The 10,528-nt window shown below is 40.3% G+C and overlaps 1 pseudogene; it reads right to left on the bottom strand.

Annotated features, from left to right (window-relative positions):
• Nucleotides 1-8,897: 8,897 nt before the first annotated feature.
• LOC147423354 (uncharacterized) lies at nucleotides 8,898-9,827 on the bottom strand (annotated as a pseudogene).
• Nucleotides 9,828-10,528: the final 701 nt, after the last annotated feature.

Below are 10,528 nucleotides of genomic sequence, written 5' to 3'. Positions count from 1 at the left end.
ATACGCTTGATTCATATTTGCTGATCTGTGTCATATTTGCAAGTGAGCATTTCTTGTTCTTGGTTATGCTCATGCATTATTTTTGGATGTCAGCATTTCATAGTTTGTGCTTGTGTAAACATTTGCAATTTGAGAACAAATATGTAGCCCAATTGTAGAGTTGGTGATTGTAAGGTGCTGTATGAGGTTGCATTGCCAAAGCATTGCAATGCTATGGGCTACCGTTGTGATGTAGTATGTCATGGAAAATATAAAATCCAGGGAAAAACGATTGTGCTGCTGAATGTTGTGCAAGGCTGACAGGGAAGTACCAAATAGCTGTGGACACCGATGTTTTTTTGGTGTGCTAAATTTATTTGTGGCCTGAGGTGTACAGCTTACTCTTTGAGCTGAAATATTTGATGTGGCTGAAGTCTCATGTGCTGAGCTTGCCCTTGTGTATAAATTATTATGCTTGTAGCGAATGGCCTACTTGTGCCCATGCTTGTAGTGAACAAACTAATGATGTTTATTTTGTGGATATGGATTTGTGTAGCTCGACACTCAAAAGGGTTATGAAAACTAGAAGGTAAATAAGATTTCAATTGGTTTTATTAGCAAACTTTGGCCGATACGATTAATGCAATTGTCTTCTTCTTGAAACGCCTCTCTCTCTCTCTCTCTCTCTCTCTCTCTCTCTCCCCCCCCTTCCTTCCATGTTGTGGGCACCAGACCTTTCCTTTCTTGTCATAATGGTAGTGTGTGTGTGTGTGCAACCAATTCATACATTTATCACAGAGAATCCCAATTGTAAGAGCAAAAGGTTTTGAACATGTATAGCTTCATCTTTGCCTACCCTCTTATTGCTTTGCTAGAGCAAGCGGCGGCAAAAGGAGGGATTAAAGGGTTGCAAATCCAAATTGATAAACAACTACTTATTAATATGTTCATTGATGACTCTACTTTTCCTCCCATCATGCAGAAGGGAATAACATTAGGAAAGCCTTGGAAATGGTACATGTTTTTCATGGCATCAGGATCACAATGTAACACTAAAATAAAATTAGACTCATCTCTTTGACAAAAAGAAGATGGTTTTGATTCTTCAAGATGGAATGGAGAGATTGTAAAGAGAGGGAACTTCTTCCGCCACTTGGGGGTACCGAACAATTCACAAGCAAGCCTTTGATTGGGTTCAAGAAAGAATTAAAAAGAATATGAAGTGTTGGAAATTCACCCTAACTCCTTTCTATTGCAGGGCTACAATAATTAACACCTTGTCCATCCCTTACATTACCTTCACATTACCAATCCTTCAACTATGCCGAAAAAATTGGAATTCCCTCCTAAAGCCAATCAAGGAGTTCTTATGGAAGAAAAAATTGACAGCAGGGAGACTGTGGCAATGAGATGAATGGACAATGGTTGCTAAACCAGAAGCTCAGGGTGGCCTAGGCATTGTAGACCTTGTCACACATGGTATGGCTCTTTTTGCAAAACTGTTCTGCACTTTAGCAAATTCAGATGAGAGTTGGGCTTGTATGGCAAGGGAAATGGTTATGGAAGCCCGTATGAAGTCTAAAGGTGGGTCATGGCTCAACCTTAGCATGCGAAACACCCCCCATCAATGTAAGGGCTCAATTAGGTGGATTTATTGGAAAGTTTAGTAGTAAATGTTGTAAACTCATTATGACACTCATAGAATTAACAGACCAGGTATTGGAAGAGAACGACATTTATTGTTCGCCTTGGGGACCCATAGTGGAGGACTTGGGCCAAAATAGTCATTGGATTGAAATAGCTAGGAATGTCAACAACAAGGGCTTCGACACTTTAATTGTTTTGGGATGTTGCAATTTCTCCCTCCAAGAGGAGATCCTCATCATGAGAAGATTATTGGGCAAAGTCTCAAACCTTACCCTTCCTCCTTGTTCCACACCAATGGATTGGGAAGCTTGGAAATGGGCCAGAGAAAGGCTTTTTAGTTCACCCAATACTAAAACGGTTTATGAGAAGCTTTGCTATACAAAGGATTGGGTGTTGACTACCTCAACAGTATCTAGGTCAAAATGTGGACAACAAGCACATAGAGCAAAATTGATGGAAACATTTGGAAGGCCAAATGCGAAGAAAGGGACAAAGTTTTCGTATGGAAAGTACTTTTTGGATTCATGCCTACTGGGGATAAGGCAAAAGAGAGAGGCTTAGGCAAAGGCACCTGTGCCACCTGAATGAGACACTCACGCACTTGTTTTGGGGATATATGGCAATTAGAGTCTTCATGGGAACAATCTACAGGTGGGTGTACTCTCAATTGGATAGTCCCTTCTTTAGACGTGACCTAGCTATGCGGTTTAGATGCATCGAAAAATGAGGACCTCCTCACTGACGTTTGTATAGTTAGGGCTATAGTATTGAGAGCAGTCTGGCAGTTTAGGAATGAGATACTCTTTCAGAAGAAGTGCAAGTCTTTTGACACAAATTTGGTTCTGAAAACTTGCTGGTGGTAGTTCATCAATAGAAAAAATTAGCATCGCAAGCTCCGGACAAGACAATAGATGGAGAGGTGCCACATCATGTACTTTTTGAGACCTTGTGCAAAGGATATGCCAAGGTTTTTTATGACATTTTTTGATTAATTCAAATTAAGTTGTGAGAGCATTTCTTTTTTAAACATAGCTTCATCTTATTTTGAATAATGTGAAGATTCACTTTGGCATTCTAAAACAATAAAATGAAAGGAAAGTTGTAAGGCTTTGAAATGTAGGGACTCATGAAGGACCCATTGATAAACTAAAAACAAAATCAAACTTCAATTATTCACATGAAAAGGTAGGTCCAATCAGAGTAAGAAACAATAAAATTTCAATTGTTCACATGAAAAGGTAAGACCCAATCTGCGTTAAAAAAATAATAAAATTTCAAATGCCCTCCTAGCTCTCTTCTCCTTTGAAGCTTGTTTTAGGAAGCCGAAAAGCTTTTGGTACATGGCCCATGGATAAGCATGATGTTGAGAGTGTGCATGTAAGTGTATGTGATTGTGTCCAAAGTCAAGGCAAGTTTTGAAGATAGTTCGTGCATTCATACACAAAAAACAATTAGAAGCTCCATGCATGGAGTACAAGTGTCATGTCTTCAAAATACTTGTTATTGATGTCCAATTAGGACTTTGAAACACACAAAAAAGATAATATTGCACACAAAGCTACTACATGTGTAGTTTCCATGCTCATGTAATTGGTGTTGAAGAAATATATATCGACTAAGAAATCTTGAAATTGCCACCTCTTGGTCTACTACTACAACCTTTAGGTGGTTCCATTGTGTGGATGAAAGAACTCGGGAGAGATGGAGAGGTACATAAAGAAACGAGTGGGGATAAAACTCCCATGCATGCAAATGATGGAAGTGAGAGGGTGGCTCGTGAGTAGGAGGACGGGGGTACACTCCCTTGTGTGGAAAATTACTAAGTTTACATAATCCAAAATCCCCCTTATATTGTATTAATGAGCCTTTTTCCATTAAAAGGGCATGATATTTTTTCAAGGTGATGTTGTGTGTGTGTGTGTGTGTGTGTGTGTGTGAGAGAGAGAGAGAGAGAGAGAGAGAGAGAGAGAGAGAGAGAGAGAGAGAGAGAGAGAGAGAGAATATTATGCATGTTGGGTTGAAAGCACCATGCACTTCACTGATAATCGTGGGTGCTATCATGAGTGGGAGACACAAGAGCACAACTTTGTAAGATTGTCCATTGGCATTGTATCTTATAATAACCCCCAATTTTCTCACACGTTGCAAATGGATTGAAGGCAGGAGAATCTATCATGTGGTTGTGTGTGTGTACCTATGTAAAGTTGTGTCAATGAAGTAGGCTTCTCATTACAAGTCTATGGAGCTGCATCAGTCCATTGAGTTGCTTCCCTCTCAAGTATGCATACGGCATGTGCCACAAGGTGGGGATGTAAAGGGGTGCCACAAGTTAGGGATCTTAGTCTATATAGGCTTTAAATTTTAGAAAGCCACTTTAATGGAATTTTGAAAGTAAACGCCTCATGGTCAACTGGATAGCAATAAGCATATGGATAAAAAAGAGACATGGGTAGAAAGATCAAGATAAAGGAATATGGAATGAATTTTGTTGTCTTGATTGCACCCCTTTCCACCTTTTAGAGTAGCCTCTCCCTGCGGCGTGCATCCCTCCATTGTGTATTTGGAGGACATGCTGAGGTAACAATGAGCAATCGGGGAATATGCACAATGCATGGAGCTATATTAATCTTGGTGGAGCAGTTGACTACATTCACTAGTTATAATCATAACACATTCTTACAGTGACAATGCCTACACCTTTTTTATTTACAATATCAAAACTTAACACTTTAAAGGATGCCATCAATTGTGATCGCATGGTAGCTACACCACTTGCCGTCGGAACTATTGTTGGAGGTCAAGATAAAGGAATATGGAATGAATTTTGTTGTCTTGATTGCACCCATTTCCACCTTTTAGAGTAGCCTCTCCCTGCGGCGTGCATCCCTCCATTGTGTATTTGGAGGACATGCTGAGGTAACAATGAGCAATCGGGGAATATGCACAATGCATGGAGCTATATTAATCTTGGTGGAGCAGTTGACTACATTCACTAGTTATAATCATAACACATTCTTACAGTGACAATGCCTACACCTTTTTTATTTACAATATCAAAACTTAACACTTTAAAGGATGCCATCAATTGTGATCGGATGGTAGCTACACCACTTGCCGTCGGAACCATTGTTGGAGGTCAAGATAAAGGAATATGGAATGAATTTTGTTGTCTTGATTGCACCCCTTTCCACCTTTTAGAGTAGCCTCTCCCTGCGGCGTGCATCCCTCCATTGTGTATTTGGAGGACATGCTGAGGTAACAATGAGCAATCGGGGAATATGCACAATGCATGGAGCTATATTAATCTTGGTGGAGCAGTTGACTACATTCACTAGTTATAATCATAACACATTCTTACAGTGACAATGCCTACACCTTTTTATTTACAATATCAAAACTTAACACTTTAAAGGATGCCATCAATTGTGATCGCATCGTAGCTACACCACTTGCCGTCGGAACTAATGTTGGAGGTCAACTTGCACCACCATTGGCTCCTACCACTACGAGATCGCAATGCTTGGACTTTGAGCAGACATTGCTCTACAAGAGCAAAGGATGGCTATAGTTTTTGGGCTTTTTTTCTACATTTTATTTCTTGATATCCGAGATAATACATTGTTTGGTGAAGGTTTTTTAATTATTAGGTGCATGTAAGCACGCTATATGAAGAAAATATAAGTTTAAGTGTAGGTTCAAAAACTAGGCACACTTTTGGTTTTGTCAACCTTGACACAAACGTCACAGTGCTCTACAATTTACAATCAAGTGAGTGTTCATAGTGGCATAACGTGAAAAAAAACAAGTGAAAGGGTCACGGTGGCTTTCTAAAACAATAAGAAAGTGATAAAATCATTAGGTTGCATTCAAGTGAAAATTTAGTGTTTGCGAAAGAAATGCCTTAGCATAGCTTTGAGTCAATTGAAATTCGAGACTAGCCTTGCAAACCATGGTAAAGGGAAGAAAAACAGATGAAATATGTGAGAGAATAATTCAAAAATCATACAAATTTTAAATTTTTGCTAGTATTTCTAGTCTTCTTCTTTGTGAGAAGGAAACTCGACCAACCACCGCTTAACAAAAGGGACTTTCCCAAATATTGACTAGAATTAAGTTACAGAATGTAAGAAAAGTCAATCCATGTGAGGCTTTGAAATGAAATGCGAAATAACAAGAGAAAGAGTCCCGGTGGCTTTCTAAAACAATAAGAAAGTGATAAAATCATTAGGTTGAGTTTAACTAGAATTATATAAGTCGAAGCATTATTCTAGAATGTCTCTTTTATGAAGCGACCGAGTTTCCTCCTTGCAAAGAAGCAAACCGGAAATACGAGTAGAACTTTTGAGTTTGCAAGATTTTTGAGCTAAGCTCTCACATATTTCACCAGTTTTTTTCCCTGTTACCATGGTTTGCTCACACACACACACACACACACACACATATGTGTGTGTGTGTGTGGAATTTACTAGAATTATGCAAGAGGAAGCTTCACTTTAATATTTTAAAAGGATAGAATGCAAGAGAAGTCAAGTCATGTGAGGATGTGAAATAAAATGTGAAATATAAAGATTTATTTAATATTTTAAAAGAAAAAATATTTAAAGCAAGTCTCAATCATCGTTGAAAACATTGAAAGTATGCCTAACTCAACCTCTCTCATCAATATATATGTGTGTGTGTATGTATCTATAGAATATACTAGAATTATCCAAGGTGAAGCTTCACTTTAACATTCTAAAACAGTAGAATGCAAGAAAAGTCAAGACATGTCAATGTGAAATGAAAGGTAAAAAAAAAAGATCCATTTTACTATTTTATAACTGAAATAAGTCTCAATCATCACTGAAAACATTGAAAGTATGCACTCCCCGGCTTCTTCTAGAAAGCCAAAAAAAGAACAATACATTTTCTAGTAATTGAATCCACGGTAGGAGCTAGGCCAAAAGAAAAGCCCCTTAATTATTAGGCAAGTGTTTGGGGTTGCTCATAACCTCTAAACTATGCTTATAACTTGTAGCATCATAGCTATGCTCTATGAACACCGCGTCCTTGTTGCTTTGTTTGTATGGTAAAGATAGTTCTCACGATGAATTCATGTTGTTTTGTTGCACTTTGCTATGCCTTTGTACTTGACCCTAACCATGAGAACATGTTCACTCTACCGGGAACACTTGAAGTTTTGCAAATATGAGATAAATTCTTCATTCAAATGCATCCAAGAAGTATATGTTGAGAAATCCGCACAAGAGGAATGCATTAATTGTCTGCACTCTTGAAGGAATAATCATATAAGATGAACCAAACTTGAGCATACAATCTATACTATTATAAAAGGGGGAGGGAATATGCCCCCCCCCCCCCCCCAAAAAAAAAAAAAACATGTCGAGCCCTACTCACTCCGGCAGTTTGGCCTGCAATTGAGGAGGAATCCCAAACCCCGAGCGAGTTTTCTTGAGCACTCTCTAAAGCGAGCAAAACATGGCAAGAAATTTACATAAAAAATTCTACCCAAGGTTAATCACCATGGACAAAGACCAATTGTGAGTGATCTATAGTAAAAATTTACATCACAAAATTTTGCTTAGATAAACCACCATGGACAAAGACCAATTGTGCTTAATGCATACTATGGGTATCAAATGACCTTAGTCAATGACCATGCTGCAAAAGTGATAAATACTAACGACGTCTCTGGACCTCTTTAATGCTGCATAGAACTGCCACAATCCAATGGTCCATTTCAACAAAGACACCATTTGGAACAATACCAACTATAGTGTGCACAACCTCCACAAACACTGAGAGTTAAGGTAACCAGACAAGGTCTCCTGCAGCATCAAAAGTTCCCTCAATGGAGTGCTTGCAAGCCGCCTGCCCCAGGTTATGTGGCAGCCCCCCGTCCCCAGCCTAACACCTATGTGAAGGTGTAAGCACAAGCACAATCACAATCACAATCACAAGCACAAGTATGATGCTGTGCACCATCTTCTACTACTGGACTGACAAGCAGAATTTGAGTCTCTCTCTCTCTCTCTCTCTCTCTCTCTCTCTCTCTCTCTCAAGTGCATCTACTCTATTGAGGGAGAACTTTCGAAACAACTACTTCAGAATGTTCATATAGGTAAGGTCATTGAACTTCATATGAGAGAGAAATTGGCGTGCAATAACAACTCCAAGTCTTTACTGATTTGCTGAATAACTACAACCCACTTCAACATTGCAAGACGTTGTAGGCATTTCCACATCAATCCTAAATAATAATTCTCCTCGTGACATGAATACCTTCAGCACTGCACTACGGAAGAACTTAAATTAGTGTCGAAAAGGCCGACCACCCCGGGGGGAATTATCAGAATTGCGGGCCCCATCAAAATCCTATCGTAGGACTCACGGCTCATCTCATCGAATTTTTATCCTTGCAAAGCCTTCAAAGCATTGGCTGCATGTTGAGCATCATGAAAATCCATAAAACACAAAGCGATAGGCCTTCCATCTTTGTGCACGAGCCAAACTTACTTCAACCCAAAAAATGAACCGAACACATGTGTAGCCTCCCTGCGGTGCAATCAGATGGAAGGCCTTTGACAAACAAGGTGGGAGTGGCATGCAGAGGAAATGGGTCCCATGCTCTGGGGGGCCACCTAGCCCAAGATGCCCACCTGGAGCCATTTCTACTCCAGCTTTCTATGTGTGTGTGTGTGTGTGTGTGTGTGTGTGTGTTCTTGAAGATGTGCATGAGTGAGTGAGAGAGAGAGAGAAAGCTGGGATTACTCACTGAGTACTACATCACTCAACACATGGCCATTGCTTTATCTGCCCGCAGGTTCCCCGGGCCATCTTTCTCCATATGGAACATCGAACGAATATGGTCGAGCTGAATCATGTTGATTAACATTGCCAATATCTCCTATGAGCTAAAGCATGTTGATTCACATTTCCAATATCTCCATATGCCACTAGTAACAAGCATGCATAAAAGGTTTGCAGATCTAGGCTGAAGTCGATGCACTTGTGAGACAACAAAGGTGATCCACATTTCACGAGAACAAGAAGCTATCATGAAGAAGAGAGACCCTGAGTGTCTGTCGAGACGAAGCAAACCCTTCTTCACGTTGCACGTGCGTGTTTGCTACAAGCTGTGAGTCATGGCTTCTTCATAATTGGTGAGACCTCTCTCTCTCTCTCTCTCTCTCTCTCTCTCTCTCTCTCAAGGTGAAAGTTATCTTAAACTACAGGAATCAAATTTTGTAAGAGACATGAATTTTTTTTCAAGAGCACACTTTTTAAAATGCATGTAACCATCATCTGACAAAGCTTTCACTTTCTCATACCATCTGGAGCAGTCACACTTTTAGGTGTTTCACATAAGCTCACTCTTGATCTCACTTGATGTAGTTGAATGGCTTGTCGCTCAGCCATCACTAATATTTTGTGAGCTTTAAGCCGCTGCCTCGTCTGAAAGCTTATGACTCTTCTTGTTGAGAGAGTATCTGCACATCGTGCAGCACTCTTTTTGGCAGCAGCCCTGTTCAAAATCTCCCGCTCAGAAAGGGTCAACCGCTGCAACTTCAATGTCTTCCTCAGGTGCTAGAAGGAGCGAGATAGAATCAGCATGAGGGTGCATGTCCACAATCTGAACTGTCACATCTTGTCCTACTTGCATGACATCCTCCTCTTTTCTCACCAAGGATCTGCCCAGCCTTGAGATATATATGGACAAATCCATCTACATGTACGCCAATGTCCACACACACACCCCATATGACTCAACCACAAAGACCTTGCCCTTATATAACCGTCCAAGCCTGAGATCCTCCAGCCTCACTGGCCTCAAATCCTCCTCTATACTTCCTTGTTCTACTTTCAACCGAGAGCATCCATCCACATTGCCCACTAGCCTCTCCTCAGCAGAGATTGTGGAGCATGTGGCAAGGACTGTTGGCCTGCTACACACAAGAAGAGGCCGTGGTGGACGCCCGGTGGCAGAGTGAGAAATAATCTTGCGACTTGGACGTGATGGCTGGTTGTTACACGCGATGAACGAGGTGGGAGGGCATGATGGGCTTGCAGCTGCACAGGAAAGTCCTATTGTCATCCCAGTCGCCAAAGCTAGCAGCTTATCACGGGTGGATAGAAGCTGGGATCTCTCTCTCTCTCTCTCTCTCTCTCTCTATAGCAAAAATCTATTGAAGCCTACTGCGGTTCAGATACCCCGCCCCCCCCCCCTCTCTCTCTCTCTCTCTCTCTCTCTCTCTAGCAGCGCGCGCCGGAGTGCGCTGTTACAAAAATCTATTAAAGCCTAACGTGGTTCAGATACCTCTCTCTCTATCTCTCTCTCTATCAACGCGCGCCGGCGTGCGCTACTACAGAGAGGTTACATCAAGCATTGTTCTCTAAAAACCGACCTTTAGTGTATTTTTAGGGAAATTACCAAAATACCCCTTTAATTCTAGAAATTCCCAAAATACCTCTCAAATTTTAAAAATTACCAAAATGCCCCCAATAATTTGTCATAAATTTCCAAAATGCCCTTCAAAATTCTCCAAATTTCCCAAAATACCCCTAGTTGTTAGATGAATTTCTCCAAAGATTAAAACTTTTTGTCAAAATACCCCTCAAATTTCAAAAATTCCCAAAATGCCCTTCAAATTCTCCAAAATTCCCAAAATACCCCTAGTTGTTAGACTAATTTCTCCAAAGATCAAAACTTTTTGTAGCTTTTCGTGAGAAGCCTGATCGTTTAACAATTCAAGATACTAAAACTAGAACTTGAATTGGTTAAGTAGGCTTTGAAGATGAATTGCTTCATTATTTTTAGACATAATAATCTTTTTTTGCGAGCTAATTTGTGATAAATGACATGCTAAGAACTCTCTATGGTTGATCTTCGTATCATGTCGAT

The sequence above is a fragment of the Adiantum capillus-veneris genome, chromosome 26, assembly GCF_014529385.1.
Source record: "Adiantum capillus-veneris isolate H3 chromosome 26, ASM1452938v2, whole genome shotgun sequence".
NCBI classification, from domain to species: Eukaryota; Viridiplantae; Streptophyta; class Polypodiopsida; order Polypodiales; family Pteridaceae; genus Adiantum; species Adiantum capillus-veneris.
This window is presented reverse-complemented; position numbering and strand designations above follow the sequence as displayed.